At 40.2% G+C, this 19267-nt stretch overlaps 1 pseudogene across 1 annotated transcript; it reads right to left on the bottom strand.

Annotated features, from left to right (window-relative positions):
* Positions 1 to 6944: 6944 nt before the first annotated feature.
* On the bottom strand, positions 6945 to 18947 carry LOC309634410 (thyroid transcription factor 1-associated protein 26-like; annotated as a pseudogene). The gene is made up of 2 exons: positions 18339 to 18947; positions 6945 to 17940 (listed from the first exon to the last, which is right to left on the bottom strand). The product of its transcript is annotated as a thyroid transcription factor 1-associated protein 26-like (transcript).
* Positions 18948 to 19267: the final 320 nt, after the last annotated feature.

The following is a 19267-nucleotide window of genomic DNA, read 5'->3' as shown; positions in this document are numbered from 1 at the left end:
AGCTTGCAAGAATGATCCCAACTTATATTTATCCAGTCGGAGAACTGAGTTTAGCACAAGTGAAGTTTTTGCATAACCACAAAGTAAAGCTTTGGTCAGCATTTTGGGGGCTATTGGTGACTATCAAAATCCCCAAACCATAGGCTTTCCCTTTCATTATCTTGGCTTCACCATGAGGAAGTTTGGCTGTCTGCCCTAAGATCAAGCATCCAGCCTTTGACAAGACACAGAAAGCTGTTTTCGCCTCACTGCTCTGTAGTGGTGAAAAATGAAAGGAGAGATCATAGAGAAGTTACTCAATAGACAACAAAACTTACATAACTGAAACTGATTAGAAGAACTGTTTTTGTTGTGAGAATTAAAGAAAATGCTGCATCAGGACTGAGTAATGAAAAAACTAATATTAGTAACAGCAAATGACTGAGAGCAGCCTTCATCTGTCAACCATCTCTCTTCCTTTCTGGATACAGATGACTTAGCAAGAATAAAATGGTCTCTTTCTAGGACACTGAAGGTGTTTGGAGACTTAAAAACTCGATTTAAATGATTCAGGTATCTAGGAGAAAAAATGCAAAACCCCACAAAAGACAAAAACAGCAAACACCTGTTTATACTTACCACAAGCTCTTCTCAAGTTGCTTCATTTCAAGTGACTATGAAAGAAAGGAGAAAAAAAAATTAGCTGTATTGAGAAATGTATGTACATTTGGGAAGAGTGAGAGAGTGCTTTTAAACACCTGGAATCCTTCAGACCGAAGTTCCAGTCTTCTTAACACTATGACCATGGCTATGTTATTTAACTTCACTGAGCCTGTTTCCTTGCGACTAAAATGGAGTAAAGATTAAATGAGGCAGTGTACCTAGAGTGCTTAGCACAATGCTTGATGCTCTAAAATCCTGCAATCAATTTGTGTATTGATATTACTGATGCCAAGAAATGGTTTATTAAACTATTTTCCAAGAGCTATGAATCCAGCCAGACTGATATTTTTATGGATGACTTAAAAACTATTTTTTAAAAATTAAAAGTATTTACTATTAAAATTTTATTTATTTTTAAAAATAAAAAATTGAAAGCTAAAGTGTTTAACTTTTCTATCTTAAAAGTTAAAGTAACTGTGAATTAAAATTGTGCCAAGTTAAAGTCTAAACTGATAGACTTTATAATTTTTTATCTTTCATAATGTCAAAATTAACTAGAATTCCTTTTTCTTTTCAATTTGCACATTTAAAATTCTGGCATTCCTTTTTGATTCATCTGGGCCCCTCATGTTGGTAAATTTTGAGCTACTATAAAGCAGAAGTTACTTACACAGGATAACTTAAAACTTATTTAGGGGAAATTTAGGAAATGTTTATTTGGATAAACCATGTTTTGTTTGTTTTTAAAGAAAGATGCTTTGTTCTTTGCTAGTTTCAGAACAAACAGCTTTGTAGTGGAAAGCAATTCCTCTTTTTACACCTCAAGTTAAATATTTATTCAGTCAAACTGAAAACATAACAAAATAATGACCCAGCTTGGTTTCTAACGACACAGAAATGAACACACGGTAAATGATAATGTATCCTCTTTATTGAACATTGGTTGAGCGCCTACTGTAGCCACTAGGCATTATGGAGAATACAGAGATGATCCAGATATCCAAGCTGCCTTAAAAACATGAAGAGTGAAACATACTGTCATTAGTTATGGGCATAGCTCCTCCTCTTCCAAAAACAAAACAAACTGAAAGACACAAATAACATTGTTAGAAATAATAACACAAACCATTGAATCACCAGAAAATAATTAAAGCACTTTGAACTCAACCTTTACACTCTCTACCATTTGAGTTATATTTTATCAAACCTTTGGAAGTTAATTCATGTATTTTGGCGCCCCAATGACTCTAATCCAAATACAGTATTTTTGTAGTTCCATGTGTTCTAGTGTGTAATCACAGTGCTAGAAAACACATGGAAGAGAGTTAATAAATAGTATTAAGTTTTGTTTTTTTTTTAGTATTTACTGATGCTGGGCAATGTTGTGAGTGCTTTATGTGTATTAATTTATTTAGTCTTCCTAAAAACCCTATGAGCAAAATACTACTATTATCTTCTCCTGTTAACAGATGAAGAAATTGAGGAACAGAAAGTTTAGGTAACTTAGCCAAAGTCACGCTGCTAGGGCTTCCCTGGTGGCGCAGTGGTTAAGAATCCGCCCGCCAATGCAGGAGACACAGGTTCGAGCTCTGGTCTGGGAAGATCCCACATGCCGCGGAGCAACTAAGCCCGTGAGCCACAACTACTGAGCCTGTGTGCCACAACTACTGAAGCCCGCACGGCTAGAGCCCGTGCTCTGCAACAAGAGAAGCCACCACAATGAAGAGTAACCCCTGCTCACCACATCCAGAGAAAAACCCACGTGCAGCAACGAAGACACAACACAGCCAAAAATAAAATAAAATTAAATTAAATTAAAAAAAAAAGTCACGCTGCTAGAAAGTTAAGGCCCCAGGATGTGAAGAGTTCGGCTTCAGAGCTCACGCTCTTAAACTCTACACTATGCTACACCTGAATAATTGACTGAGTCATGCTAACTGAGGTTTCAAAGTTTAATACTGTTGGAGCAGTATAGTACAGTGATACCTGCCTGGGTTGAACAACTCCGAAGCAGTCAGAGGTTTGTTAGCCTGTGTATTTTTGTTTTTCCAGGCAATGGGGGCTAATCTGACTAGCACAACTATAGATATTCTAGTATGGGTCTTCCAATGAATCTTTAAATTCATTTCTGTTCAGTATATACCTGATGGTACAATTGCCAAGTCACTGGTATATACATAAGAGTGGAATTTCTGGGGCATAGTGTAGAAATTGCTGGAAAATGTACCAATTTGCATTCCTAGCATCAGTGTATGTGAATTCCAGTTGTTCCACATTCTCAGCAACATTTGGTACTTTCTGTTTCTTTTATTTTAAGCATGCTGGTAGATCCGTAGAGGTATTACATTATGGTTTTAATTTGCCTTTCCCTAGTGACTAATGGAAATGAGCTCCTTTTTGTATGTCTATTGGTCATTTGGCAATAAACTTCTATGAAATGTCTTTTCAAGGGTTTTGTCCACTTTTCTATTAGGTTGTCTATCTTACTGATTTTGTAGGAATTCCTAACACATTCTAGATATAAGTCCTTTGTCAGATATATGAATTGAATATACCTTCTTCCACTCTGGTCTGTCTATACCCTCTCTTAGTGGGTCCTTTGGATGAACAAGAGTTATTAATTTTATATAGTGCAGTTTATCAATTTTTTTCCTTTATGTCTAGTACTTCTTTTTTAGATTATAAAAATCCAGTTACCAATACTTAATTCAGACCAATTCAGTCAGACTTTCTGGAGGTGAGATAAAAGTATCAATAATATCTTAATGCTTCTAAGATGATTCCAATATGCAGCCAATTTTGAGAATTATGGATACAGAGCCACCTGCTAAGTTGTTAGCTATGATGTCCTTGTGGGATAGAATTATGATATAGTTTGTCTATTCTTTATATGTGTTTTCAATTTTAATATATGAGTAATTTAAATGATGATAATCGTACTGGGTGCATTGGTATGTGTAATGAGGAGTCTGACTCCATTTTTTTGATGTCTGACTGTTGACAGCTTTAAGCCTCACCTCTCCCTCTTCCTCTGATGCCCCACATCTGATCAAGCTGATAAGGAGACCTGGGTTGCCCTCCTTTGGCACAGGTGAGAGATTCAAACCATGCAAGCCTCTTCTTGCACATGAACCACCACTCCAGCCCTACCCCATAAAGATGATAAAAACCTAGGCTAATCACCTTTTTTGCCTTTTAAAGCCATTTCAGACCTGCTTGAGAGACTGCCTTGTTCTCGCCAGGGGCCTCAATTATGTAAGTAATAAACTTTTTCATACCCTTTTAATGTGTGTGGCATCAGTCTCAATGTGAACCAAATTTTGAGTAGGGGTCCATTTGACTGTTCAGGGAAAACAGCCACTTTTGAAAATTGTCACTGCAACCCTCATAAGATCACATGCCTTCATGTACCACCAAATACTCTCTTTACTGCATGGTACTAGGGCTTTTATTGTCCTCAGCTGCGAAAGACTCCTGCTTTGTCCTCTGGGAGCAGACTACAGGTTTTTAATCTCTATTATCCTACCAGACATAATTCCCAGGGGATTTTGCTACAGAATCTGCCTATTCTGGCATGGCTACTCTCTTTGCTCTATTCTTCTGATGTAACATATCAGCACTATCCTTTGATTCAAACTCCTCTTGAGTTTTGATGCCACGACAAGAAATGGACTGATATTTCAACATCTCAGTTTTAGAGCCTCAGAGTTGATTATATTTTTTGTATCCTTCTCTAGAAGTCACTTCTACTGTAGTTTTGACTTTCTTTTTGTTTTAAGCAGTCAGTCTTTAGCTGTGTCTCTTTTCTCATCTCACCATGCTCCTGGCAACATTATTGAATTAGAGAATCTTTTTATATTTATTAGCCATTTGTTAGCATTCTTTATAATCTTTGGTATCTATACGTATTTTAATGGTTATAATGATAAACTAAATTCTACATTCTTTTCTCTATTTTTCTACTTTTGTGTCCCATTTAAGCAAACTTTGCCTACTCTCAGGTCATGAAGACTCCCTTCATGTTTTCTTCCAAAATTTCTTTGTTTTGTCTTTCATATTTAGATCTGCAGTCCTTCTGGAATTAATTTTTGTGCATATCATGTGAGGTAGGGGTCAAAGTACATTTTTTTCATATGAATATCCAATTGTCCCTACACCATTTATTGAAAAGACCATACTTTCCCTCCCTGTACTGCAGTCTCACCTTTATCATAGACCAGGTGACTGTATCTATACCTATGTCTCTCTAGTTATCTCTCTCCCTCTCTCTCTCTCTTTCTCTCTCTCTCTCTCTCTCTCTGCCTCTGGATTCTGTTCTATTCTGTTGATCAGCTCCTTTGTTTCTACATCTAGAAAATTTTGTTAAAGCTGTATTAATTTTGTTAAAGCTGTATTAATGAGTTTGAATTTTGCCTCTTGGGGCTAGGACAATACTTGAGCTTGTGATTTTTTCATCTGCAGCCCTAGCCATGCATTTGCACCCACTGAGACTTCCATCCTATGTGTATCCATGCTGTGCAAAAGACACCCCCATCTCTTTCGCCCCCTGTTTACCCTTCCCACTTTCACCCTAAGTCTGTATTCAGTCTCTATCTTTCTCTCTGAATGTGTTTGTTTCTCCAGAAGTATAAAAGTATACTCTTATCATTTATTTTACTTATTGGATGTCTTCTCTTCTTTGTGCATTATTTCAAAAGTAGACTAATAAGGGATTTAACTATATTTTTTAAATAAAAAAGAAATTAAATTACACTTATCTATGTGGGCTTCAATGAAAATGTTTTCTACTATAAATTCAGTGGTTTTTGACTTTAGAAAACTGTTTTCCACTCACCCTAAAACAACATGGTTATTTGAATTCTACAAAGAAATGATTTTATTCCAACCTAACAACCACTACAAAATATGTTCTTTCTACTATAATTTTAAAATCTATAATAAAAATGAATATTGTGTATTACTGTGGCTTCTGAGAACGTTTGCCCACAGCTGCAATATTGTAGGATCAAATAAACTTTATCTCATATTCACAGGTTTGGAGTAGAGTCATGTAGCAATATGCAAAGCAGATCTCCTGTTGAGATGTCTGTGGGACTCACTGGCTCACTTGCAGGGCGATGACTTGACTAAAACAGAGACTGTGGGCCATGTCCAGCAGTTCCCCATTTCTGTTAATGGTTTATCAAGTTCCCACTCACCAGAGCTAAACCTCAGGACCATCAGTTCACTCCTCCCTCTTCCTCATGGCTCAGCTTCAATATTGACCTAATTCCCTTTCACAGAATCTCTTGTTCCAATTACTTCTTTTGTGAATTCGCTGTTACTATCCTCTCTTGGCCTTTATATCAGGATGTTCATATTGGCTGAAATAAGAAAGATCATTATCTCATGTAACAAAAAATATGCAGATGGAAAGGCTCTGTCTCTGTTTCTCTGCAATTTCCTTGGCTCCACCATGCTGGTGGGTTGACTTTATACCCAAGCTTGTATCAAGGCAGCTGTGGCAGTTCTAGGTTCCTATCACACCTCATGTCTCATCAGCCAGACCAGGTCACATGCCTACCCCCCAAACCAGTTGTTGGCAAGGAGTTACCCAGTAGCCAGGGACGAGATCGCCTTTTTCTGCGTCACATGAGGAAAGATACCTGAACAAAATCAGGGTCTTTTTACCATGGAAGATGAGGTTTGAATGCTGGTAGATAACCAACAGTGTCTGCCTTGCTTTGAATAATTGCAGCCACCTCCTGTGCTCCCTGCCTTTTGTTTTTAGCCCCCATGTTCTCAACATTTATAATGAAGCCAGTACAATCCTCTTTAAACACACTTCTGTCACCATAGACAGACATTCTTGGTCAGGGGGCCCAGGTGTCTCCCCTCTAACTGAAGAATAAAGTCCAAACACCTTGGCCTCCTCATTCAAGATCCCCACAATCAGCCTCTACCCTATGCCTGTTTTTTTCTTTTTTTTTTCAAATTTTATTGAAGTATAGTTGATTTACAGTGTTGTGTTAATTTCTGCTATACAGCAAAGTGATTCAGTTATACATACATATGTACATATACATATATATATACATATACACATATATATATTCTTTTCCATTATGGTTTATCACAGGATACTGAATGTAGTTCCCTGTGCTATACAGTAGGACCTTGTCGTTTATCCAGCCTATATATACTAGTTTGCATCTGCTAATCCCAAACTCCCAATCCATCCCCCCACAACCTGCCTCCCCCTTGGCAACCACAAGCCTGTTCTCTATGTCTGTGAATCTGTTTCTGTATGAAACATATGAATTGTATGTGCTGTTTGTATATTTTGGAAATTAAGCCCCTGTAGGTTGCATCATTGGCAAATGTTTTCTCCCAGTCTGTAGGTTGTCTTTGTGTTTTGTTATGGTTTCCTTTGCTGTGCAAAAGCTTATAAGCTTGATTAGGTCCCATTTGTTTATTTTTGCCTTTATTTCCATTGCCTTGGGAGACTGACCTAAGAAAACATTGGTAAGATTTATGTCAGAGAATGTTTTGCCTATGTTCTCTTCTAGGTGTTCTCTTTATGGTGTCATGTCTCATATTTAAGTCTTCAAGCCATTTTAGGTTTCTTTTTGTGTATGGTGTGAGGGTGTGTTCTAACACCCTATGTCTTTATCCTTCCTTCTCTCTAGTCCCTTATAAAAGGGTGGACAAATTTTTTTCTATAAAGGGCCATAAAATAAATATTTCAGGCTTTGTGGCCATGTGGTTGCAACTACTCAACTCTCCCATTTTAGTCAAAAGCAGCCATACATAATAGGTAAATGAGTGAGTGTGGCTACGTTCCAATAAAGCTTTACTGACAAAAGAGTCATAGATACAGAGAACAAACAAGTGGTTGCCAGAGGGGCAGGGGAGGAGAGAAATAGGTGAGGGAGATTAAGAGGTAAAAAGTTCCTGTTGTGAAATAAATGACTGGAGAGTAGGGCATAAGATGAGATGGAAACCTAAGGGCCATGGTGAAGAGTTGGATTCCATTCTAAGTGTAGTGGGAAGTTGTTGAAAGTTTTAAGCAGGGGGATCATTGATCCAGCTTGTGTTATGAAATCAGTTTTGCTGCAGTGTGGAGGAGGCATTAAAGGGGCATGGAAGCAAGGGGAACAGTTAGGTGACAGGTGTCATAAGCTGACGGTAGCTCAGCCATGGAAAGCCTGCGCAATGTGTCAGGGAGCGTGTGTTCCTGGCGTGTGCTTAGGGAGAAAAGGAGACTCTGTGGTTTGGGGTCTATTCTTGTTTCCCTCCCTTTCTTAGCCCACTTTTTATTTTTGCTCCCTTTTTTGTATGTTATAGACCCTTGTGAAGAGCCTTAAATCCTTTCTGGATATCCCACATCATCCTAGAATCCTAGGATATAGATCTCTCTTTGTTCCAAAAACAATTTCATTATAGTGCTTGGGAAGAAGAAATACTGCTTCTCATTGTTTCTCAAGAAGGCTGGTGTTTCTGGGTAGATTAAATTAAGTTCCAGTTGTGAAGATAGTTGGGACTTTTAGAGAAAGTGGATCCCGAAAAACCCAAATTGCTACTAAGAACAGTTTATGAATGTTGGTCATGATGCTTGGAATAAAGTTTTTCTGATATTTTTCTAGAATTATGTGAAAGGACAACACTTGCAAAGTCTGTGGACAGTCAGGGAAACCTCAAGTTTGGTAGCTATGAAGAGAGTAGTTACAACTGGGGAAACGGGTGAACATGGAAAGGATGAAGTAAGACAGGAGACTACTTCCTCAAAATCAGGATAGTTATGAGAATGGTCTGGTTTGGAATTCAGGAAGTTACTGGAAATCAGTAGTTACATACACACACATGTGCACACACACGCACATCTATCGAAAAGAAGACATAACAAATGTCTTACCCAAGTGAGCCTGTGTCAAGTTAAAGTAGCGCGACTATCCTTAAACTCTCCTACTAGGTGTTCACTGCCCAGTGTGGGTGTGGACAGGGAGCAAAAATCCTGGCAGCTGTACCCATAATGGAAATGCTGAGCTCCCCCTCTTCAGGCCAGACCTCCCAGCCAGCCCAGTGTCCTTCCTTCCCATCCACTGCTCGATGGCTTGCTGATTCTGTCCACTTTTTGGTCACTTCTCCCAGCATCTCTGTCTCTTCATTCTCAGTATCATATAATGGCTCAGGCCTCTGACTGGGCATCTGGCTATCTTGGGTACCTCATTTGACCCAACTATTGTCCTCTTTTCTTGAGCAGTGAGGTCATAATTTCATGACCTTATAAATACAGTACATGGAGTAATACATTTCCTAAACCTGATGACTTAATAACATTTTTAGAAAATTAACAATTTGTGGAGACAAATTGTGTATGTATGAAATATATATGTATATATACATAGGTATGGATATATAGATGTATAACTATATAATCTATATATGCGTGTGCACGAGTGAGAAATGAAGAGTGTGTGTGTGTTGGATACAAAGCAGCTGCAGCCTATGAGGAAGGGACAAAAGGAACAAGGAGGGAAAAGTAAAGAAACTAGAGTTGACAAAGAGTAAAAGCAAAGATGCTCACATTTCTCCTACTTTTAATGCAAAGCATGTGGCTGTCAGATAATGTCATACATCCCCCAGCTAGAATCCCCAGGGATCTGCCACTAAAGATAGTGTTTTCTTTCCCAATCCCAGGCCTGGAGGGGCTCCATCGAATCTTCTTTTATTTATTAGCCTTTGATTAATCTAAAGAGGTTTCACTTTGACCAACAGGCTCAAGAACTCCCATTAGCTTCTCTAAGGTTACCCCTGATATGTATGTGTGGTGTATATATGTATATTTTTTCTGATTATTTTGGGAGTGTCTGGTTGAACATAGAATCATAGATACCCATTCTTACAATAATGAAGGGAAGCAATAGTAAATAAAGGAACCCCGGAATTAGACATGAAGGTTAAACCTCAATTCTCCCATTTACCTGATGTGTGACCTTCAGCAAATTGTCTACCTCCTCTGGCCCTCAGTTTCCCTATTTATAAAATGGGATCCATGAGAGTACCTACCTCCTGGGGTTGCTGTGAGAGTTAAATGGGTTAACACACATAAAGTTCTTGGAACTGCGCTGGCAATATTTAGGCTTCTGTGAACGTTAGCCTGTGTTACTGCGTTCCACTTCAGTTAGGAATTACTAAAAGTCGTAGCAGACCGCACGCTCCACTAATTCCTCCTGATCACTCCTCACCCACACCAAGCCTGTGTGTTAGAATGTCCACACTAGGACAGTGTCTGAGGTGGTCAGGAAGGGAGACTGGAATGAAATGGGTAGAATGGGAGATCCCTGGTTTAGGGTGGAGGGCCAGACATTTTCCTCACCTTCCTCCACCTGTAAGAGTCTGACCTGGCCCACCCTTGATACAGTCCAGCCTGTGTCCATCTCCTTTCCACCCTCTCTTCATCTTTCATTACTCTCTGGTCAGTAGAAGGCTCTGAGTCTCATGGCCACCACTCTTGTTTGTTGCCTCACATCTCAGCTTCATTTGCTAAGGAAAATGCTCAGATCACTGGCCAAGTGATGAGGAAAGTTTGGGGCTAGGAAAAATCTTCCCCAAGCCTGATTGGTGCAAAATACCCTTGGACATTATACCCTTAAAAGGTTCCTTAAAAGTTAAGTGAGATTATCAGCCAGTTGAACTTCCCTAACTGATTTCCTAGAAAAGCCAGATATTCAGAGAAATTCTAGGGCACTGGTGCTCTAACAAAGAGGTCGGTAAATTCTCCCACAGAGTCCCTTCTCAGGCCTGAAAAATTACCTGCTAGCGTAGGAACATGTTTGAAACCCAAGGGCGAGGACTGCCTCCACATATTTGCTCTCCCACAAACTGACCATTGGCCTAATTGTCCTCCCACAACAAGTTGCTGCAAAAGCCACATTCACGAAACTCCTGTCAAGCCAGCTGACTAGCCAGTCTCTTTTCTTGAAATGTGAGTTACTTTACTGAGACACATGTCTTCAGATTAATACCCTTTGATCCAGAGACTCCACTTACAGCACGTTGTCACAGGAAATAATCAGACAAGGGCCCACAGCTGACTGTGTAGGGTCATTCAGTGGTGCCACTGTTGTGCAATATCAACAATATTAGAAATAACCTAACTGACCGACACTAGGGGATGGCATAAATAAATTATGGTATAACCATACAATGAAATACTTACCAGTTTTTACAAATAATTATGGGATCTATAATTATTGACATGGAAAGATACAATATCTTTGATGAGTAATAATAGCCATTCACTGAATAGCATCCTGATACAATGCCACTTACTAAAGTTGCTTTCATATAGATGTGTCCAGAGAGCTATAGAGAATTATGTTTACCAAAATATAAAAGCAGTTATCTCTGGGGTTAGGTAGGTAGGTATCTTTACTTGTTTTTTTTCATTAAAAAAATATTTTACAATGATACAATGTATCATTTAGCAATATAAACACTAAGCTTTTTACATTTTGTGAGGGGGAAAAATGAGCTAGGTTTTAGGTTGAGCTTGGGTTGGCCACACCAACCAGGTAACAGCATAAGAATAATATAATTAACGTTTACTGAGCGCTTACTACATGCCAGCAGGCCCCGTTCTAAGCACTTTCCCTGTCTCAGATCATTTAATCTATATAACAATTCTATGAGGCAGGTCTTTTATTATCCTTATTTCTTAAAAGATGAAACAGAATCCAAGAGAGAAAGTCATTTGTTCAAGGTCTCTTGCTGGTACACGATGTAACAGAGATTTGGGCAGAGGTCTCTGGTCATGACCCCTGTGCTGCTCTGAGTATGGCTCACCCGCTCCTTCTCTGCAGGAAGGAGTGAGGGTGCTGAGGTCTGAGAAGGAGTGGGCAGGTGATGGGAGCAGGACTCTGTCCTCTTTCCCCTGCTGTTTCTGAAGGCTCTTCAGCCTCCCACTATCCATTTGTTTACTGAACCCCTCTAAGCTTCATCTTCCTCTTTTGTAAAACAAGGAAGCCTTCTTAAGCCATCCAGCCTAGAATTAATTAGTCTCCCCTCTATACTGTGTACCGACCTAGTAACTACTTCTATTGTGGCACTTATCCTGCCCCCCCACTGTCACACCAACATCCCATCTCAGGCTGAGAGGCAGGCCCCGGTGTCTCCCGGTAGACAAGTTGTCAGAGAGGCTGGAAGACAGCTGCACACTCTCTGTGCCTGCATTTACCACCCTCTACGAGAATTCTGCTCATTTGTCTTCTTCCCCACTGGACGTGAACCCCTTGAGGCAGAAACAATGTCTTGGGTACCTCTGCATCCCTGGTGCCTGGAACATAACATTGTTCAATTAATAAGCATTCTTTGTGGACTGAATATGTGAAAATTACAGCCATGTGGTCTTAAGATTCCAGAGTAATAGTTAGGGAAAGCAGTGCTTGCATGTTAATTTCTTTATTTTTTGTTTTCTGCTTTCTACCTCATCTGACACCAAGTTCAGAGTAAGAATGGTCATTAAATAAAGAAGTCACTAATTTTTAACATGCCACTTAAGCGAAAGGGACCAGCAGACCCTTTTTCACCTTAATCACCTAATGCAAGAAATTCTGGGTATTCTATGTAAATTACAAAATATCATTAACAGAACTCCTTCTCTTGGTTCAGGCATTTTACCACCAATGCTCAGAGCAGTCAACTCACACAGCTGGTGAGGAGTGGAGCCTGATCCAACTTTTCAGCCCCCTGTGTCAACTGCTCTCCACTTTCCACACAGTGCCACCCTCTAACCAGTTACCATGGTTTCTAAAAGCCAACCTGCTACTAATTCTGGCACCTTAGGAGAGATAAACTCATGTCTGAGTGCTTCCACTTTTCTCCCGACTGGTAACCTGAGGCTCATAATATCAGCTCTTCTTAGCAAAAGAAAATCAAAGAGGCACAGACAGACATAAGCCAGATTTATTTATTTATTTATTTAACATCTTTATTGGAGTATAATTGCTCTACAATGGTGTGTTAGTTTCTGCTGTATAACAAAGTGAATCAGTTATGCATAAACATATATTCCCATATCTCCTCCCTCTTGCGTCTCCCTCCCACCCTCCCTATCCCACCCCTCTAGGTGATCGCAAAGCACCGAGCTGATCTCCCTGTGCTATGTGGCTGCTTCCCACTAGCTAGCTATTTTACATTTGGTAGTGTATATATGTCCATGCCACTCTCTCACTTCGTGCCAGTTTACCCTTCCCCCTCCCCGTGTCCTCAAGTCCATTCTCTACGTCTGTGTCTTTCTTCCTGTCCTGTCCCTAGGTTCTTCAGAACCATTTTTTTTTTTAGATTCCATATATATGTGTTAGCATACGATATTTGTTTTTCTCTTTCTGACTTACTTCACTCTGTATGACAGTCTCTAGATCCATCCACCTCACTACAAGTAACTCAATTTCATTTCTTTTTATGTAAGCCAGATATTTAAATAGCCACTGTTTGTCTCTGGGTTCTCACCTTCTTTTTCTCCCTTTTACTTACTTTTCTTCACAAATATTGTCGTGACCAACGTCATCAAACCTAGGGATTCCCTAATGCTGAGTCACCAATTAGGAGAGGCTGGTTAATTCAGAACCACCTGATCAAAATTTTGAAAAATACAGATTTTTGGACCCCACCCCTGGAGATTTTGAATCAGGAGGTCTGGAGTAGTGCCCAGGCATCTGTATGTTTTTGAAGTTCCCCAGGGGGTTCTACTGTGCAGCCAGGTTTAGGAACCACTGATCTGACCCCAAAACATGAGTCAGCAGTCTCCTCCTGCCCCTGACTGAATTTGAAGAGATGAATCATCATTTCACTTTTTTTTTTTCCCAAACTGAATTGAAACCAAAGACCAGTGTGGGAACCTCGGACTTCCTTTATGTGACAATGAATTCAGATGTCCCCTCCACTTGGTCCAAGCACTGCATCTGCTTCCCCAGGTTCAGGCTTCAGGTGATAGATTCCCTCCTCCATTTAGTCCTGGGAACATATTGTAGTCTTGATCAGCCCTGGATAGGAAGTCCCTGGGTGAAATGGCTGTGTGATATTGTGATTTATAATGAGAAATATATATTTGGTCTTTTGTCTCCATTTCTGGCACAGAATTCCTAAAATTTTGGGACTCTGGGGACCCTTCAGTCTGAGTTGCAGGGACCACACCAGGTTCATCTTACAGCAATCCTAGATGTCTGGGTTCAACAGTTTTGCCTCCCTCTCTCCTCCCAGAGATGAGTCAGGACAAGGAAAAAGGAGAAAATTTAGAACACATGTAGATTATTTGGTTCTGTAGGTCTACCTTATCCTTCTCCTCCCAACCACCCTAAAACGAGGTCAGGCCTAGTCGGCATGCAGCAGTAGGTAAATCTCAGGCATTTTTGCTCCTTTGTGTTCTTAGAACTGTCTGATGTAACAGAGACCCACCTGAGCAAAAATCATAATTACACACAGGTATCTGGCCAAACCTGACACTGGGACCACAACCCAGACTGTGAAAGGGCCTGGAACAAGGACCAAGATTCTAGTCAAGGCTGTCTCTCTTTCTCGTCTGCTTCTTTCTTAGGTTCTCTCTGAACAGCTTATCTGGGCTACATGGTTGAAGATGCTAGCAACTGTTTTCTAGTAACTATTGCCAACAGTATCCCGTCAAACCTCCTAGCCCGTTGGGCAGAGAGTGACCTTCATCACATCTCAATCCAGTTTCATAATTTGCAGATCATTTATTACGACTCAATCCAGCCCCATGTTTTCTAACAGCTTTTTAAGATATAATTTACATACCATACAATTCACCTATTTAAAGAGTACCATTCAGTGTTTTTTTTGTATATGTACGGAGTTGTGCAACAATCACTACAACCAACTTAAAAACATTTTCATCATCTGGAAATGAAACCCCATACCCTTTATCAGCCATCCATCTACCTCCCCCCCATACCCCTAGTTCTAGGCAACCACTCATTATTTTTTGTGCCTATGGATTTGTCTATTATGGACATTTCATTTAATGGAATTTTACAATATGTGCTTCTTCTATTTAGCATGATGCTTCCCAGGTCCATCCATATTGTGGCATGTATCAGTACTTCATTCCTTTTTTAAGCTGAATTATACTGCATTGTATGGATATAACACAGTTTATTTGTCCATATACTAGTTGCTGGACAGTTGAGTTCTTTCCATTTTTTGGCTATTATGAATAATGCTGCTATGAACATTCATGTATACATCTTTTCTTTTTTGAATTTTATTTTATTTTTTTTATACAGCATGTTCTTATTAGTTATCTGTTTTATACATATTAGTGTATATATGTCAATCCCAATCTCCCAATTCATCCCACCCACCCGCCCCCCACCACTTTCCCCCCTTGGTGTCCACACGTCATGTATACATCTTGTGTAGACATATATTTTCATTCTCTTGGGTATATACCTAGGAGTAGAATGCTGGGTCATACAGTAAATCTATGTTTAACTTTTGGGGGAACTGCTAGAATCCAGTCCCACTTGAAATTCCAATCATATATGCTTTTCAAATATCCCCCCTTCTCCCAGAACAGGCTAAACTGTGGCTCTGTTATCTTGGAGTGGGGGAGGGAAATATTCCCAGGCTCACCCTGGTCAGTCTAATGTCAGTGGTCCTGATAAGGGCCCAGGACTCCTGTGCCCCTGATTTCCCTCCCTCTGTGTCGCCTGAAGCCACAATAACTTTTGGGGTGTTCAGAGGTCACTAAAGGCTCAGGGTCCTGGAATGAGGGGTGCCTGAATTTTCTTCATCCCTGAAAACAACCCTACAGCCCTTCACACCCTCACCCCCCTAAACTCCAGTGAACCTCCCCCTTCAGAAATTTCAGGCAAGAAGCAGGTATTAATCTCTACATAAGGGCACTCTCAAACGTCAAGGATGTGTGTCCCGCATCTCCTTCTTCTCCCCAAGAATGAGAGAAGAAGAGGACAGGACACATTCCTTCCAGGCCTTCCAGAACCTCCTCCTTGTCTTGAATCCCTCTCTTTTATTTTTCATTGTTAAAAGCCAGCGGAGCAGTTCAACTTCTCCCATACCCCTCTCTTCTCCACCCTCATTTCCTGCCCCCACCCCTGCACTTGGGAGACTTACCTGAGGAATTTGACCTTAATGAAACTTGACCTTTGTGACTTTAGTAACTTTTTTCTCAACAAGGAGCCATCTCCCCAGTTATTTCTTCTCCATTCAGTAACGTGGGGGTTGCTAGGGCAGGAAAAGTACTTAATCATTAGTTTACATCAAACCATAAAACTCTCTTTTATATGAGTGCCTTTCAGAAAGTGAGCCAAACCTGGGCCTCCTTCCTTCTAAAAACAACCACCTCAGTTGCTCTGGCCAGAATATCCATCCATACTTTCCCTTCCCTCACTTTGAGCAAAAAAGGCCTTCTTTGGCAGGTGGAGACCACGTGGGATTCCAAGCCGAGTATGTGACTTCTGGTATGATGGCAAGGGACCAACCTCCAGCCCCTGGGTTGACCACAACTCAAGGAAGGCCAATTTTCAGGGTGACCCACGTGTGGACTCCTCCCTCCTCTATCTGATCCCCTCTGCCTTGACTTTCTCCCCACCTCTGAATCCCCTATCCCCATTTTCAAGAGAGAGGGCTAGCCATCATTCCTTTTTGTCACATTCCAGATAAACTCATATCAAGATTTTGGTTCCTGACTTTAGGAGGGTTGCTAAGGCTGGTTCTAGGTAAATTGCTGGCTCCTTGTAGTTCTCACCCCTTCCTGAGCTCTTCCTCTTTGCCCATGTCCCAAAAACCCTGGGTGCATTTCTTTCTAACACTTAGGCTGTGTTCTTTTTTTTCTTCCCTGTAAGGCCTAGCAGAGTGGGAAATACTGGACTTTTTTTTTGGACCTGAAATAGCTAACACTGATTTAGCACCTGCTATGTGGCAAGCACTGTTCTAGGTACTTTATGTGAGCATTTTTTAAAAAATTTTATTTATTTATTTATTTATTTATTTATTTATTTATTTATTTATTTATTTATTTATGGCTGAGTTGGGTCTTCGTTTCTGTGTGAGGGCTTTCTCTAGTTGCGGCAAGTGGGGGCCACTCTTCATCGCGGTGTGCGGGCCTCTCACTATCGCGGCCCCTCCCGTTGCGGAGCACAGGCTCCAGACGCGCAGGCTCAGCAATTGTGGCTCACAGGCCTAGTCGCTCCGCAGCATGTGGGATCTTCCCAGACCAGGGCTCGAACCCGTGTCCCGTGCACTGGCAGGCAGATTCTCAACCACTGAGCCACCAGGGAAGCCCTGAGCATTTTTTTTTTTACTTCCAGTTTTATTGAGTCATAATTAACATACCACACTGTATAAGTTTAAGGTGTACAGCATCACGATTTGACTTACATACATCATGAAATGATGACCACAATAAGTTAGTGAATATTTATCATCGCATATAAATACAAAATTAAAAAAATAAAAAAAAAATTTCCCTTTCTTAGGATTTACTCTGTTAACAACTTTCATATGTAACATACAGCACTGCTCATTATGTTTATCATGTTGTACATTACATCCCTGGTACTCATTTACCTTATAACTGAAAGCTTGTACATTTTGACTGCCTTCATCCAATTCCCCCTCCACCCACCCCTAACTCTGGTAACCATAAATCTGATCTTTTTTTTCTATGAGTTTGTTTGTTTGCTTTTGAAGGTTAATTGATCTACAACACTATGTTAGTTCCTCATATACAACGTAGTAACTCCATTTTTTTTAACATTTTATTTCATCTGAATTTTGTATGGTGCAAAAGTATTATATGCTTGAACCTGTCGCTCAAATAGGAGGTTCTTTCAGTTCTCCAGGCCAACCTTCCTTCAGATGCAAATAAATTTTTTTTAAAAGAATATTATGTAGAACATACATGGAAAATTTTCTCTTACAAAAACAAAAATATTTGGACATTTTAAATTTAGTATAGCTTAACAACCCAGTTTCTGCCGATAAATTTAGTTAATTGTTAGGAGGTTTAGTACGTATACAGAGAACTCAGTAAACAGCAGATATTTTAACCCTTGATTAAGGATGACATGTCTGACTTAATTTTGTTCTTGTATTTTTTTAAGAAGCTACTCCATTTGTAAATTCAAGTTTGGTTGGCCTTTTATAGTCTTTTTGCTCAATATTTTGAACACTTTTTCTTCTTATTTAGAGCCTTTGAGCTTCTTCTCTCTCTTGTTTTCTACTCTCAAATTCTTGTTTCTTAGCAACACACTTAGCTTGTACCCATTCATATTCTTCCTGTGCTTTAAAAAAAAATTTTTTTTTTAATAAATTTATTTATTTTATTTATTTATTTTTGGCTGCATTGGGTCTTCATTGCTGCGTGCGGGCTTTCCCCAGTTGCGGCAAGCAAGGGCCACTCTTCGTTGTGGTGTGTGGGCTTCTCATTGCAGTGGCCCCTCTCGTTGCGGAGCACGGGCTCTAGGTGTGCAGGCTTCAGTAGTTGTGGCACGCGGGCTCAGCATTTGTGGCTCACGGGCTCCAGAGCGCAGGCTCTGTAGTTGTGGTGCGTGGGCTTAGCCATTCTGCAGCATGTGGGATCTTAGTTCCCTGACCAGGGATCAAACCCGTGTCCCCTGCATTGGCAGACAGATTCCTAACCACTGCGCCACCAGGGGAGTCCCCGAGTCCCCTTCCTGTGCTTTTTGATTTGATGTTTTCTTTTATTTTTCTTTGGCATAGTAATGGAGTTTACTCTTATGCTACATTGTTTCTGGCTGAGATTGCTCATTGCTACAGTGTTCTTCAGACAATGCCTGGTCAATATTACATTGCTCTTCTGGCAAAGGCTGATCAATTCGTTCTTCTGACAAAGGCCAGTCAACTTGTTCTAACAAAGACTGGTCAACTTTTCTAAGTTGATTCTTGAGTCTTTCCTCTTCATCTAAATAGAGATGTTTCAGATGATCAGGGTACCAATCTGTGAATTGGGACTCCTGTGGTTTGAGCCTTCTTTACCCTCCATAGTAATTTCTTGTAATTTTGCTGAATTTTCATTTCAGAATGCAGACTTGTCCCTCAAGAACACTCCCCATGAAGGCTTGCAGATGGTTAGATTGCCATATCCTGTGTTTCACTTTCTTATTCTTGAATCCTACCTGTGAAGCTCCTTCACGACGTGTCCCAAAATTCCCTGTCTGCCACCTTGCTGCCAGCCTCACCAGTGCCGTGGCACACCAACCGTGTCACCAGAAAACCACAAAGGACCCACTCAATAGTTCTATACATTTCAAAATAATCACCATGATAAGGTCTAGTTACCATCTGTTGCTGCACAAAGATATTACATAATTATTGAAATGTATTACTGTGCATTTTATGTCTGGGACTCATTTATTTTGCAACTGGAAGTTTGTACCTCTTAATCTCCCTCACATATTTATAATGTATCACATCATATCACATTGCATTGCACTGCATTGCTTTTGGAGGAAAATATTTTGGGAGGAAAAACCAGAAATGAACCCTGCCCTGCACTCACAAGGTGATCAGTCCTTGGTTAAGCCACGTAATCTCTCTTCACCTCAACCTTCCCTTCTAGAAAATGAAAAGGCCTTTGTAGACT

This window comes from Balaenoptera borealis (genome assembly GCF_965194805.1).
Source record: "Balaenoptera borealis genome assembly, chromosome: 8".
Lineage (NCBI taxonomy): Eukaryota > Metazoa > Chordata > Mammalia > Artiodactyla > Balaenopteridae > Balaenoptera > Balaenoptera borealis.
Note: the sequence above shows the minus strand (reverse complement) of the source record. Positions and strands in the feature narration are given on the sequence as shown.